Raw genomic sequence first — 15,614 nt, forward strand, 5'->3', positions numbered from 1 at the left:
CAAATATGGGATGGCCGGAGCTGCCACCGTCATGTTCGCTGCCACCGAGGCGCTAGCGCGTAAGAGCGGCACTTCCTGGTATGCCGACGGCGCGCTAGCGCGTCGATCGACTATGATAAGTTATATGCTCTGTGTTTAGTGTGGCTTTGAGAGTTTAACGGAGAGGTTGTTTTGGCATGCTAGTGAAGCATTATTTTTTGTGGTTGGTTTTCAAAATTTTTGTTTGAATTTTTTTATGTGCGTGACTGCCATTATCTGCATATTGTGCTTATTATTTGTAAATATTTTCAATTCTGTTTCATGCATGGTACTACATATACTTGAATGGTATTCCGTTTTATTCTTTTTGAACTGCTATTTTATGCAATATGCCATTAATTTCTGAGAATATTGGTCAGACGCGCTGGAGCGTCAGTGGCACTGGCGAAGACAGGTTGTATCTGTGTGCCACTGGCGCTCCAGAGCGTCGGGAAAAAAAACGCTCTCTAAACAGCAAAATAATATGTTTCTTTGTTTTTCTGGTTTTCCTAGTAAAATATAAGGAACATTTAAACAATTAAAACCCTGTTTTGTAATCCGGCTTCTGAGAATGGAAATATCATTTTTAGTGGCAGCGAATGTGTTAACGAGAAAGTGCATGGCAGTGTGTCGGCCTTAAAATGAGAGCATTTCATTCCTGCTTGTGTATATGTGTATATTATGTTAAAACAAAACGAAAATAGTATAAGCGAAACAAAATATTAACGAAAATAAAATATTAGTAAAACAAAAACTTCTCAGAATTGAAGATTGAAAAAAATCATAAGTTGAGGAAGATGATCGAAATCAGACAGAAATATGAGCAATGAAAAAAAAAAATAAATAAAAAGCTCTCTCCCAAGCATTTAAAACAAGTTTCTATTTTTAGAAAATTCCTCCCCTATTTTCTCTTCTCAAATCAGGTTTCTTTTTTTAACTGAATCCGCCTAGGACGCTCTTTCTTTTATCCCTGTCTATAATTCTCACACACTTTGCTTTTTTCCCTCTTCACTGACCCTCAGTTGAAAGTTGGAAATTCTTTTTGAACATTCTAATTGTAAGATTATTGAAGGTCATTCCAAGCTCATCAGCACCTTTTGTTCAACAAACATTCACATGTTTTTAACAACCAGCTGAAGAAAAAAGGGGAGTGGAGAGAGGCATCCATGACAAGTGGAAGAGACATATTTCCTGGAAAAAACAGGGGGGGGGGTTGTTTTACAGTTGAGGTTATAACTGGCCCCACCCTGATTTTCTCCATTCATTCCTTTCTGATTTATGCTTCTCCACTCCGTGGCCTATTTCCTACACTCAACAGCTGTTCATATGGCAGAAGGGAAAGAGAGACTTTGTTCTCTTGTGGATAGTGGTCTCCAGTGATTCCAAGGAAAGATTGGGGAGTGTGGGGAGGGAAAAATTCCAGGTGCACTGACCATTCCTAGGAGTAACATTAGGCATGAAAAAATAAATTAAAAGCACAGTAACAGGTGGAAAAAATGATGATGAAATTTCCAGTGGGGTTTCTAAAAAGCAACTTTTTTTAAAGGAAAGAAAGTAATACTATATAGGCCGCCCCGTTAGATACGCATTCCTACTAAATTTTCATGCTTTATATCATAAACGCTGCGGCCTGTGTCCGTGAAATTACGGTATATTGAGTGGCACTTAAAACTTTCAAGGCAGTTCTGTTTGAGTTCATACTTACCATCTCCTTCTGTTTAGTCTTATTAATTTTATCATATCTTTTTCATATAACTTGTATATTTCCTAGATGTATCTTTCTCTTCAGACACCATTGTCTCCATCAAAAATAGTTCTGTGGACTCTTCTTTCAAATATCAAGAGAGCATTTTCAGCTTTTCTAATGAGTAGACAGCAGATTATATGCACTAAAAAACGGACAAAATATGCATGCAAATATGCACTAAAAAACTTGAATATATGCTCTTAAAACTAGAAATATGCATTTAAAATAGAAATTAAAAGTTCAACTTATTTAAATACTACTACTTACTTTTTCCAACAAACACAGCTAAAACATTTTTTTGTTAAAAGGAAGAAAATCAAAATATTTCTTACTTGAATCTACACATTTCTGAGGAAAAAGCCTAAAACTGAAGTATGATAAATGAGAGAAGAAAAATCATCGCATTTTCCGGAAAGATTTTATTAAACTGAATAATTTTTGTTGCAATACACAACTAAGTGTTTTTCCAAATTTTCAAGGGTGAATTGATGTCGTCGGTCATCAAAGATCATTTTGAAAGCAGAAAATGACCTCTCCACGTCAACCGATGTTATTGGACAAAACTTGTACAATTTCGTACTCATTGGTTTTACTTTCTCTGGAAGTTCAGTTCCGTTTCCATTAAGAAAATCATTTATCTTCTTCACTGCTGCAAAACCCGAATTTTTGTTTTGAACGAAACACCATTTTTCTTTTACTTTCTTCCCAGCTGAGTCTGGAAGAGCATTGATGCACTGTTGAATTTTTTCAATTTCGGATATGGCCTCAGCCAGGGGAAGACCTGGTGTTTCGAGCTTTGTTATTGCTCCACTTAAGAAAGAAAAGTGAGTGTCAATTATGGCCAAGTCCTTCTGCAAAGAGATATCCTGTAGTAATTCTTTTGTGACATAAGCTGAAGAAGCACAGGAACTGTCAATTGCATCTACAACTGACTTTATTACATCAAAATTATTAGCGTAAAAACGTGCACCTTCAATCCTTGTACCCCACCTAGTTATCACAGGCTGTGGAGGTAAGGGCAAATCAGGATACATTTCTTTATACAATTTTATGCGCACAGGTGCCTTGAGAAAAACTTTCTTGATACTAGAAATTAAATCATTCACAGAGGATAATACTTCTCGAACAGTCTCAGTCAGTCTGTGAACAGCATGAGCCAAACATGTAATATGAAGCATTCTGGGATAAAAAAGTTTCCTGTGCTGCTGCAGATTTGACCATATATGAAGCAGCATCACTGACAAAAATCAAAACATCTTCAGAACCATCTCTATCAGGCCATAATAATCTGATAGAATCATTGACAAACCTTACTATGGTTGAATGGTTGACTTTTTCAAGGGCTTTGCTTGCTAGAAGATGTGGTCGAGTAGGAATATTATCCATTTTTCCACAAATAAAATGAGCAATATAGCGACCGCACTTATCTGTCGTCTCATGGACTTCAATCCATATAGAGCCATCTCCAATATCTCGTCGAATATCATCCAGTACTTCGTTATATATCGGTTGAAGGTAGTTCTTTCTTAAAGTCGATTCATCGGGAATGATCTGATTGGTACAATATTTTTTTAAAAACTGTCTTAGGTTTGGATTATTTAACTTTTTTAAAGGAATATTGCTGCTTACTAAGGCTTTGCATAAATCACTAGAAAAATCACTTTCCTTTTTTAGCTGCTTGAACAGGAATAGTTAATAAACTTTGAACAAATCCTTTTGTATTCTGCTTTTTCTTCGCGGAGTGAGCATTAGTCTTTATATGTTGATCGATTTGGTACTTTTTTCACAGGAAATGTGTTTTTGACAAATCACACAAAATACTATTTCCCCATCGGATGTAAAGTCCTTCCCATAGTCCGAAATCCATGTCTTCATTAAATTTGATTTAGTCGACTTAATTTTTGGCATATTATAAAATTCAAGTCAAAAATCACTTTCGAAGCTTCACTAACTACGTATTCAACTGATGGATGTCGAAACTATCTATCTATTGGATGGACTATCGAAATATGTTAGAATAGAAGCTCTCTCCGAAAATGTATTCACTCCACCTTTTAACTAAGCAGTCACAGGAAAGGGAGGTCATTTTCTACCTACCACAGAAGCCTTATTTTTTCCACACAGATTGACAATTATTTATTCCAGGAAAAGACATCCCTTCATAGAATATCTGACCATCCCTTTCTGAGGTTTCTATGACGAATGTCTGTTTGGGTGGGCCCTTTGTACCCCCCTTCCCAACACACACCTCATTTCTACATCTTTTTCGCGTGATTGCAATCACCTCCAGCAACATCAATCCAGCTGACCCTTTCAGAAGATAAAGAACGACAAAACAAAATTCAAAGCGTTCCTCATGCTAACATAAAAAGAATAGTGATTTGATTTTAGGAGGGAAAAGCCATAAAATGCTGAAAATATGCATTTATAAGAGCAAATATACCTTTTTACGCATTTGTATGCACAAATGGCAAAAAGTGTTAAAATATGCAATTGCATATGCACGTATGCAATTGCATATTATCCGCTGTCTACTTATGATGGTCCATATTTTCGAAGCATATGTTAAAACTGGTTTTATAAGTGTTATGTAAAGTGGTACTTTAGTTTTATTTTGATAAAGTGGGATTTTAAGAGTCTTCTGAGTCCATAAATGCATTAAATAGCTGTTAAAATTCTCTTTTTTATTTCCATATTAACTTATATTTTGATAGATTAATTTTTGATTCTAAATCAGTGAATGGTATGCAGATTCAAATTTATGGGTTCCAATTTCAAATTACATTTTCGATTGTACATATATATTTTTGTGACAAAAATCTAGGAGTACTTTTCATTTTGGCAAAAGAATTTATTAATATATTTTGCCAAGTTGAGTGATTTTTATGGTATTTTTCAGTTCCCTTAAAAACATTGAATTCTTTTTTATAGACACTTGTTTAGTTAACATACTAAAATTTGCAAGAAATTATTATTCATCTAAAAATGTCTCTACATTTTTTTAAAATTAGGTAATTTATATAGTAATGCTAAACTCTAAATATTTTGTTTGCATTGAGAATTTTTTTGTAATAAATTTAATTATTGCTTCTTATGAAAATAAGTTTAAGTTAATCAAGTTTAATAATTTATCATCAGTTTTTTTTTAGGTTGTTTTTAAGTTTTCAATGTAAATAAAAATTACACTTTAACATAAAAAGATATATGTTCTATTACAATAAGTCAAGCATTGAAAGCAATGACTGTCTTTAAATCTTATACTGATTAGTAAGTATTTGTAATCAAATATTATTATTTCCAACGAGAAAATGAAGGAATCAAGTTTGTTATACTTTTGTGGGATTATTATCAGTATACAAAGTACATTTTATTATTATAAATGTATCAAGAATTATATTATTATAAATATCAAAAAATTGTATCTGTTACAAATTTATTATTTTACATATTTATTATTTTAGTTTAAAACTCCTTCACTGTTTCTTATATGAATTTTTAAACTGTATTTGTTGTTACTTTTAAATATTATTCAACTTTTTAAACAAACAAAAACAAAAAAAAACAGGCACACAGTATTAACCAAAAAATCTGGTTTAAACAAAAAAAATAAGTTTTTTTTTTTCAACTCTGATTAAAGGACTTCAAATAAATTGTAAATTTAAAATTTTTCTTTCTAAATTTATTTATACTGAGATGTATGGGAAATATATGAAAGATGGCTAATACATTTAACAACAAAAAGTAACAGCAGAATTGCATATAATTCAAAATTCTTTATTAAATTGGTTGTCAGCAAATCAATGATATTTATGTTGCTTTTCAAACAAAAAACTTATTGCAGTTTGTTTTAATATTAATATTTATTTTTCATAAGTTTCTTTTTTGCAGTTTTTGAGCAGTCATAACTTCTGGTTACAAAATAAAATTAAACCTTTGAATCAAAGACATGTTTTACATCAGACGTTAAACCTTCCTCGAAATTGTTGACCGACTATTTTCAATAATACTCCATTTTTATTTTTCTTCACTCCTAATAATGCTTTGTTTTCCTTTACTGAAAGCTATTTCTTTGCTAAGTTTTGACAAAAATCAATTCAACCGTTAAATATTGTATTAAAAACAAATTTATGCAATGTTTTTAAAAGCAGCCATAATTTCCAAACATAAATTACTATTTGAAGGAAGGGAACTGAATTTAAAACAGAGTTCAATAAAGAAATCATAAAATAATAATAAGTTACTTAAAAATATAAAAAATTGCTGACAGTATTGATGAAATGAATTTTTGTTTTCAATTAAGTAAACGTAAATTGATTTGACTATAATTAAACATTCCTATGCTCATCACCGTATGATCATTGATACTTTCCTAAATATTTAGTTAAATTATTATCAAAGTATTTGAAGCCAATGATATTTTTAATTTTTAAATTTTTTTTTTATTAGTGTGGTAGTTATTTGTTTTGTTCTAAATTCTCACCCATTCTTAGAGGATTTCAGAGCTTAGAGATTTCAGAGAGATTACTGTGTACTTGGATAACAGAGATATTTTGCATCATGCTCTGTCTAGTCAACTTTTTTCATCCACTGAACTAGCTTAATTATCTACATATGGACCTGTTATCCATAATTGAGTGTTTCTTATGTACTTCTTTTTTNAATTGTTGACCGAATATTCTCAATAATACTCCATTTTTATTTTTCTTCACTCCTAATAATGCTTTGTTTTCCTTTACTGAAAGCTATTTCTTTGCTAAGTTTTGCTTTGCTAAGTTGACAAAAATCAATTCAACTGTTAAATATTGTATTAAAAACAAATTTATGCAATGTTCTTAAAAGCAGCCATAATTTCCAAACATAAATTATTATTTGAAGGAAGGGAACTGAATTTAAAACAGAGTTCAATGAAGAAATCATAAAATAATAATAAGTTACTTAAAAATATAAAAAATTGCTGACAGTATTGATGAAATGAATTTTTGTTTTCAATTAAGTAAGCGTAAATTGATTTGACTATAATGAAACATTCCTATGCTCATCACCGTATGATCATTGATACTTTCCTAAATATTTAATTAAATTATTATCAAAGTATTTGAAGCCAATGATATTTTTAATTTTTAAATTTTTTTTTTATTAGTGTGGTAGTTATTTGTTTTGTTCTAAATTCTCACCCATTTTTAGAGGATTTCAGAGAGATTACTGTGTAGTTGGATAACAGAGATATTTTGCATCATGCTCTGTCTAGTCAACTTTTTTCATCCACTGAACTAGCTTAATTATCTACATATGGACCCGTTATCCATAATTGAGTGTTTCTTATGTACTTCTTTTTTATTTTAAATCCAATTAAATCAAAGAATTGAACTGATAGAACTCATAGTTTAGTAGTTATAAGATTTGTATGTGAAAGAAAGAAATCCATACTTATTAGAAATTTAAAAAAAGTATCTTTTAACAAGACTTAGATAATTCGTTTAAATATTTTGAAATGGAACCTTTTCTACCAAAAATATTTTGAATATTATAGTTCAAATCTTAATTAATTCGAATTCAATAACAATTATATCTCAAAATTAATATCAATGTTATGCTTTTTTCTAGAAATGAGGAGTCCATACAAATTGAAGAAGAAACATTTGAAAAAGGATGTCACGATACAAATGTATTAGATGGAAGTTCAACTGTTGAAAATAACGAAATAGATTTGAGTGAAGAGGTATTTTAATGTCTTAGCACTGTAAAGATTATTTCATTACCCTTTTTATATACTGTTTTATTTTTCACTGTTTCAGACACTGATATTGAACATCAGTGTTCCATATTAAAAAAAATACTTTGTTTCTGATATGGAATTTACTTAAGAGTTTGCAAAGCAAAGGGACTAATCTTTTAGAATTCTCCAGTTCGAGCAACAGATATATTAAAGTATTTTGATTAGATATAAGTCTAGAAAAGTTAAGTCGTTGTAAGAGTGAGAAATTTTAAAATGTACAATGAATCCTTGTGTTTATCAATTCCCCAGGGACTCATTCTTTGAGGTTTCATTCTCAAAGTTTCATTCTCAATGGTTAAGTTTCATTCTCAATGAGGAGATTGAGGTTAGTCTGCTGGAACCACCAGAGAATAGAAATTTTGCATTTAAAATTTATAAATGTGTGTGTAAATATTTCCTTTTTTATGCTATGAAATATTATATACTGGGGCTGGTAGTTTTACTATTTACTAANCACATGCTGAATTATATTCACAAAATACCAAAAAATGAAATAAAAAAGAGCAACATACATGATTATTTTAGTATTGGAATAAATATTTTCTTGAATGCAAAACCCGAGAAATAAATTTTTTTGCACTGTTGGTATGTTAAATTTCACAGAAACGAAGAAATTAGGTTTTTATTAACAACAATAGTATTTTAAACCCATATAGACTTTTTACGAAAATTGTCCGCACAAAAAATGACAACTAATATATTTTAGTTCGCGGGCCTCAAAAAAAGGCTTCCGCCAGTTGGAAACCCCTGCTTTAGGTTATTAACCTGTTAACTGATAATATACTTTTTGTTATAACTTTAACTGTCAATTTAAAACCAAAAATATTATTTAATGAGACATATGTTATAAATATATTCTTGAGGAATCTTGAATTATATTATTAGACTTTGAAATGCCTTTTTCAGAAATAGTATCATTAAGTTTTAACTCTTTCATTGCGACAGACAAGGTAACTTGTCTCCTGAGAATAATCTCTGTACTCCAGTGTTGTATTAGTGAATATGGTTATTGATTGCATTTAAATATTATAATATAATATTATTTATTAAAGTACAATAATCAAATTCTCAAGGAATATGCATTTTATTTCAATTTAAGTGCTGCAGGGGGAACACTAAGTGCAGAGGGTGGGATGCATCATTGCCGTTAGGTTAAAACTTTAACATCACGAAAACATTATAAATGTAACCTATAAATAATATTTCAAAAGCTAAAAAAAAAAAAAAAAATCAGAAATATCAGTTTCAATTATAAATACTTCTTTCAGAGTGCGCAAAAATAAAAAATGAACACGTGTATTGCCAAGAAATATGAAAACTAAGCCAATGTCTAGTTAGCTGATTTAACTGCTATATTAATATAACATTGTGTGTTCCATTCACATATTTTTTTCAACCAATAAATTCTTCAGTTGGAAACTAATGTTTTGTTATGAAATTAACTTATTATTTTATTTTGAACAGAGAAAAATGGAATCTAAATGGAAAAAAGTCAAAAATAGATATCATAGTTTTTACAGGGTGCATACAGACTCCTTATACTCCTTAGAAACTTCTTTGAAATAAAAAAGTCTCCAAGGAGTACTTGGAACTACTTAGAATTCTAAATTGGTACTTAGATTATTGTGCTGCATAAATGAATTACTAAGTATGCTGATGATTTTGTTGTCCAAACAGGGAAACTAAATGATATGTCTTAGCTGTCAAAATCTAATAGTTTAGGAAAAATTTTAAAAGAAAAAAAATTGAATTGCAAGAGTTAGAAGAAAAAAATAACAGCAAATAATTTTTATTTTACATGTTACAAGCAAACTTAATTAATAATTTACTGAGATTTTTGTTGTTGTTGTTGTATAAAATGCCTTAGATTTTCTTATGTATTCAAATTTAAAAATATAAGATTTGTAGGTTTTTATGTTAATCTTTAACATCTGTACTTTAACAAGATTTATTTAAATATTTAAAACTGGAAATTGTATTTATGTGTAAAAGTGATAACTTTATTTATTTTTCTTGATGAAGTTTGACAAAATTTATTTCAAAAGGGCTAAAAAAAATATGCAAACTATAAATTTTTGCAAGTTCCTTATAATAACTGCTTTTTAATTAAAAAAAACAAACTGTCTAGTTATCTTTTACACAAAGTTTTTTAATTTCTGATAAGTCCTTAAACTATTGAACTCCTTGGATCTCTTCTTCTGATCTCTGTTTGAACCCTGTTTTTAAAACTAAATTTTTTACAAAAAATAGTATGTTTAAAATGTGCATTTAGTAATTACTTTGAATAGTTTAGATTAACTCCAAAAGAAATAAAATAATGCCATCATTCTAACATTGAACTGGAAAGATATCTTAGCAAAACTGCTTCCTCTGGTGTATTTTCACTTTCAGCTAATCATAAATCTTTGTTTTGACGTCTCTTCAGTTAGTTATGACTCTAAAACAAACAAAAGAAAATTGGAAGTGATTATAAGAATACCGGATAAGTCCATGTTTTCAGATAGTAATTTTGCATACCTGCTCAGTTATTTATTACCCCTAGGTAAAAAAATTATGTAGCTTGCCTTGAAAATTATTTCTTATTAAATTTTCAATGATTTTCATCATCTATAAAGCAGAAAGTAACATAATAAGCAACAAAAAAAAAAATGTTTTAGGAAATATTTTTAAGATTAATACTTTTTTCCTTCATTAATATTAATTGGCTAGACATAGTTAATTTTTTCTTTTAACTACCACAAAAGAATTCCAGCACTTATAACAAATGTTTTAAACAAAACAGAAATTTTTTTTTTTAGTTGGAAGATCTTTATTTCTCTGTATTATGTTTTGCTTTCTGTTTCAAATCATTTAAACTGTTTAAATTGTTTTGTCTCAAATCATTTGTTTTTTGTTCAAACTATTTCTTTCTTTAATACTATTTATCTAAGCTAAATTTTAGCATTACTTTATAGAGATTGTAGCACATTAATTAATTCCAAGCTTGGCAACAAGAATTAGATCATTGTTTTTATCCTAACTCAGTGAATGCCCAAACTATCTGAAATTTAACTGACCAGAATTTTTAAAATTTTAAGTATTATTATTATTTGCAAAAAATCAACCAGAATAATATGTTTTAGTAAAAACTACATTATGAAAAATTAATCACACTAAAACTTTCAGAAATAATGAAACCTGAGATCATTTTCACCATAGTAGACTTTTGTTTAGCTTTTACAACTGATAAAAATATCTTAAAACAAAAGCTTTTTTATGGTAAGTTTAAATTTTTATAGTTAGTTTGTGTGTTAAGAATTTCATATTTTACTATAAAATTTTTCGATTTATTTTTTATTTACAATGCGCCAAAAAAAAACGGACCATCCTGAATAACTTTTGATCTAATGGTCAGATTTTCACATTTTAGGACTCAATTTTAATGGTTTGATGGGGTGACCTCAAATATGCCAATTAATTGGTGCAGACAATATTTTAAGCTACAAAATCAGTCTCAAAAACGTATCTTCTCTGAATAAACATACCTTTTGCAAATTTGACCATATCTCCAGAACTTTTTAAGCAAACTGAAAAATCTTTACTAACAATTATAAAAATCGTTTATCCTAAAATAAATTCATGCTAAAAATATTTATTATTTTTAGTTATTTTATTTAGTAATAGTCAAAAAAATTTTGAATTGTTAAGGTATACAATTTTCTACATCATTTTAAAGTATCTAATTTTACATGGCAAAATAAAACTTTTTGAGTAAAATCGGTTGAATAGTTCCTGAGAAATCAAATTATGAAAAAATAATACATTTAAAATTCCATTTCTCATAAACTGATTGATTTTCCTCAAATTTTGTATTTTGCCATGTAAAATTAGATATTTTAAAATTACTGTAAACTTTATTCTTTGCATGGAATTATCATTGGATAAATGAAGTTTACAATTCTGTCCAAAGATTTTTAAATTTGCTTTAAATGCAAAAGTTGAATTTCTTACCTAGGGCTATACATTCTTGCTTCATAATTATAGTATAATTGCAACAGAAATTTTCTAAATTATTTTAAAGCATATTACAAAAAATTGAAACAAAATTCATTTCTCTGTATGAAGTTTTATTAGTTGAAAAATAATATCTTAAAAATTTGAAAAAAAATCTGGATAACTTAAACAACTTGGACATTGTTTCACGAAAATTTCCTTTCCAGGCTTAGAATCAGCAATTCCAATAGTACATATTTTAACATATTAGAAATGGCATGTTACGAATTTAATTTTTTAACTTTTAATAAGAACTTATGATATAATGATCGACATCATAGGTTCCTTACCTTTTTTGGATTACCGCCACTTTGCAAGTCAAAAAATATTCAGTGTGTTCTTGCAAAATAATAATAATAATAATGGTTAATACAAATTTTTTTGTCACATTTTACGAATTTTAATATTTTTGTATGGATACTCTAATAATTATGCCTAACAAGTTTAATGATCAATGTATTTGTTTGGAAACATCTTTTACTTTAATTTTGGTGAACTAACTAATATGTAAAATTTTTAAGTACTTGCTCATCACTTTAAAGTTTAAATTAAATACTTAAAAAGATGTGAATGAAGTGATGTTATGTAAGAATGTAACCAAGTAAACCTGCAATTCATTTTGTGTGTTTAGTACAGAGAAACATGTTTCAAAATTAAATTAGAGAATTATATGTTATAAATTGACAATAAGAAATTCCAAAATAATTATGTTTTAATATATTTCTTTTGAATGTTAAAAAAGAAAATGGATTTATTAAAAATATTCGAAATTTCTTTTTAAAATTTGTCAAAATTAAAAGGAAAAAAAAATTAATACTTTCAAGTTCTCAAATAAAAAATTTATGAGCTTTTGAAGGGTAATATAAATAAACCACAGTCACAAAAGTTGAATTGATACTAAGATCTCAGAGCCATTTAACATTAAAATTGTTTAGTGTGTTTTACAGTATTTTCTACACATGTATTTATCTGTTTTTATTATGATATATACAGTGTGTATTACAGTATTTAAAAAGCGTTTTTTTAGTTCAAACATCTTTAACAAATTAACTGCTTTGATAACAAATATTATAAGCTGAGTTAGACATTTATATAATTCTTCAATATAAAATAAAAAATGACTAAAAATTTAAATGTACTAATTTCATTTATATTCATTAAATACCTTCTAAAAGTAATACTGCTGTAATGCCCCCAATTGTGCTAGCGCCACATTAAAAGTCATCATCGATTACTGGGGGTGGGGGTGGGGATAATGCCCATGTTTTGAACCTATGTGATCTTTAAAATATCATTTTTTTAATCTTTTTTCTTGTTGAATACTGATCTAAAGTTTCAAATCTAATGTTTTTAGTATCATATAGAGTTGTTGTGTCAATGCCATATTCAATTGCTATTTTGTTTCTTTTAATGTCTTTCTTCAATATTTTAACAATCTCAATTTTTTTATGTAATGATAGAGAGACTATTTTGTGCTTTTCAAACATGTTGGAAAAGTCCTCGTACACCTACAAAATTAATTCGAAAAAGTAGCATGTGTGCTCTAGAATGTGCTTTGAAATAATTTGAAACTGGAAAAAAAAACTTTCCTGTCTAATTTTAGAAGGAAAAATTATGTAATTGGTCAACAAAACTGGAGAAGGGGTATTAAAAAGAGACAAAAATTTATTCGGGAATTCATATAAAAATTTATTCCAAAAATTTGACCCATCTTTTATACTACAGCCGGACCTATGTTCTTTCTTGTTCAATGCTAGCTATGCCACTAAATGGAAGTAGAAGCCATATCGGTTAATATTGTCTGCTACAAAAAGATTATTTAATTTTATGCAGGCAATAAATAAAGCTATGATTATAATTTTTCCTGTGCCCAGAAAAATTTTTTATAGGCTAACAATACAGTAAAAAAATTGTCGTTTTTTTCCCTTTTAATGTACAGTGATTTTTTTTTCTTCAATATAATTATTTTTATTCCAATATAAAACTAATGAATTTTTTCAACTTTTTTTCCCATATTTAAAAAAAAAGTTTTTTATTCCATGTTTTTTAAAATGATATTGCTTAAATATGAGTTTTATTTATATTGCTGTTAATATATTACATTGATGTTAATATATTACATTGATGTTAATATATTACATTGTTGTTAATATATGTTGCATAGCTAAAATGAGTGATTTTTCAACTAACTTTTATAAGGTGGAAAATGTTATAAAACATATTAATCTGACCATTCCAACAGGAAATAGAAGACAATTTAAAGAAGCTATTTAATTAAAAAATAATATTTGTAGCATTAAGATTAAAATTAAAGTAATTTTNTTTTTAGTAACAATTTAATTTCATTTAGAGCATTTTAAATCAATCATTTTGCTTAGAGTTTAAAAAATGTGTGTAGTTAGAGAAAAAATAATTTCAGAACATTCTATAGTTATTTATTTATTTATTTTGAGTAAGGAAGAGAAATAATTTTGTGGGGAAAAAATATTAAACCTACTTGCATAGCAAACTACAACAATAACTCACATCCTATTCAATCTTAATGGGGTAAAAATGGGGTAAAAATTATTTGACCCACCAGCCAGACATATGCTCTTTCTTGTTCAATGTTCCACTAAATGGAAGTAAAAGGCATATCGGTTAATATTGTCTGCTACAAACAGATTATTTAATTTTATGCAAGCAATAAATAAAGCTATGATTATAATTTTTCCTGTGCCCAGAAAAATTTGTTATAGGCTAATAATACAGTGAAAAATTGTCGTTTTTTTCCCTTTTAATGTACAGTGATTATTTTTTTTCAATAGAATTATTTTTATTCCAATATAAAACTAATGAATTTTTTCAACTTTTTTTCCCATATTTAAAAAAAAAAGTTTTTTTATTCCATGTTTTTTAAAATGATATTGCTTAAATATGAGTTTTATTTATATTGCTGTTAATATATTACATTGATGTTAATATATTACATTGTTGTTAATATATTACATTGTTGTTAATATATTACATTGTTGTTAATATACGCTGCATAGCTAAAATGATTGATTTTTCAACTAACTTTTATAAGGTGGAAAATGTTTTAAAACATATTAATCTGACCATTCCAACAGGAAATAGAAGACAATTTAAATTTAAAGAAGCTATTTAATTAAAAAAGAATATTTGTAGCATTAAGATTAAAATTAAAGTAATTTTCAGTCATTATAATGGTTAGCATTGACTTAAATTTCTATCCAATTTGAGTAATTTACGTCTGACACAGAAGTAAAAAATTTCAAATTAATTATGTATCCTATTTCACAAACAACTGCATAGAATGTTTTATTCAAATGTCAGCTTCAAAATTCAGACAAGTTTACATATAAATTACATATAAATACAAAATTACAATAATTACATATAAATACAATAATATTTACAATATATTTACATACAATAATTTTACAATAATATTTACATATAAATACAAAAATCCTATTGTTAACAACTTAAAGAAAAAATATATGAGTGAATTATCAGTTTTGACCATCTTTTTCTGAACTCCGACCACTGCGTGGCGGTAGTATCATTCAAGATAACATTGTTGTCAAATCACTAATTTCACCTTGTATAAATGAATGCGAAAGAAGTCAATATGAGTAATCTGTGAAGCGTAATAAAATTGAATTTTTATTATCAGGAATGAAAATGGTGGTAAAAATCTAAAAAGTTATAGGAACAGAATAAAATCATTTTAAATTTAATGAAAATATCAGACCAACTCAGTGTAGATTTACAATAATTTTATGGAAACAAAGCTAAATAGTTTACATATAAAATTGTTTCTATTTAAGAAACAAGTAGTTTAAGAATTTATACATGTATGAGTATAAAAACTAATATGGATAAACAACTTCTTTTTATTTTTAATGTGATAAAATTATTCTAAGAACATTCTAAAAAAGAAAATATTCTAAAAAGGAAAAATGAAAGTCTATATTTATCGACCAAGCTAGAGAAAATGCTTAAAAGCCGGGAAATGTTTTTCTAACTTGGTACACT

General features: G+C 27.8%; 1 long non-coding RNA gene across 1 annotated transcript in view; it reads left to right on the top strand.

Moving 5' to 3' along the window:
* Window positions 1–7,489, top strand: part of LOC122272739 (uncharacterized) — a 25,760-nt gene extending 18,271 nt beyond the window's left edge. Inside the window, exon 4 of the long non-coding RNA XR_011637706.1 lies at window positions 7,370–7,489. This is a non-coding gene — a long non-coding RNA (uncharacterized lncRNA). The remainder of the gene's footprint in view (window positions 1–7,369) is intronic.
* Window positions 7,490–15,614: the final 8,125 nt, after the last annotated feature.

This window comes from Parasteatoda tepidariorum, chromosome 9, assembly GCF_043381705.1.
Source record: "Parasteatoda tepidariorum isolate YZ-2023 chromosome 9, CAS_Ptep_4.0, whole genome shotgun sequence".
Lineage (NCBI taxonomy): Eukaryota > Metazoa > Arthropoda > Arachnida > Araneae > Theridiidae > Parasteatoda > Parasteatoda tepidariorum.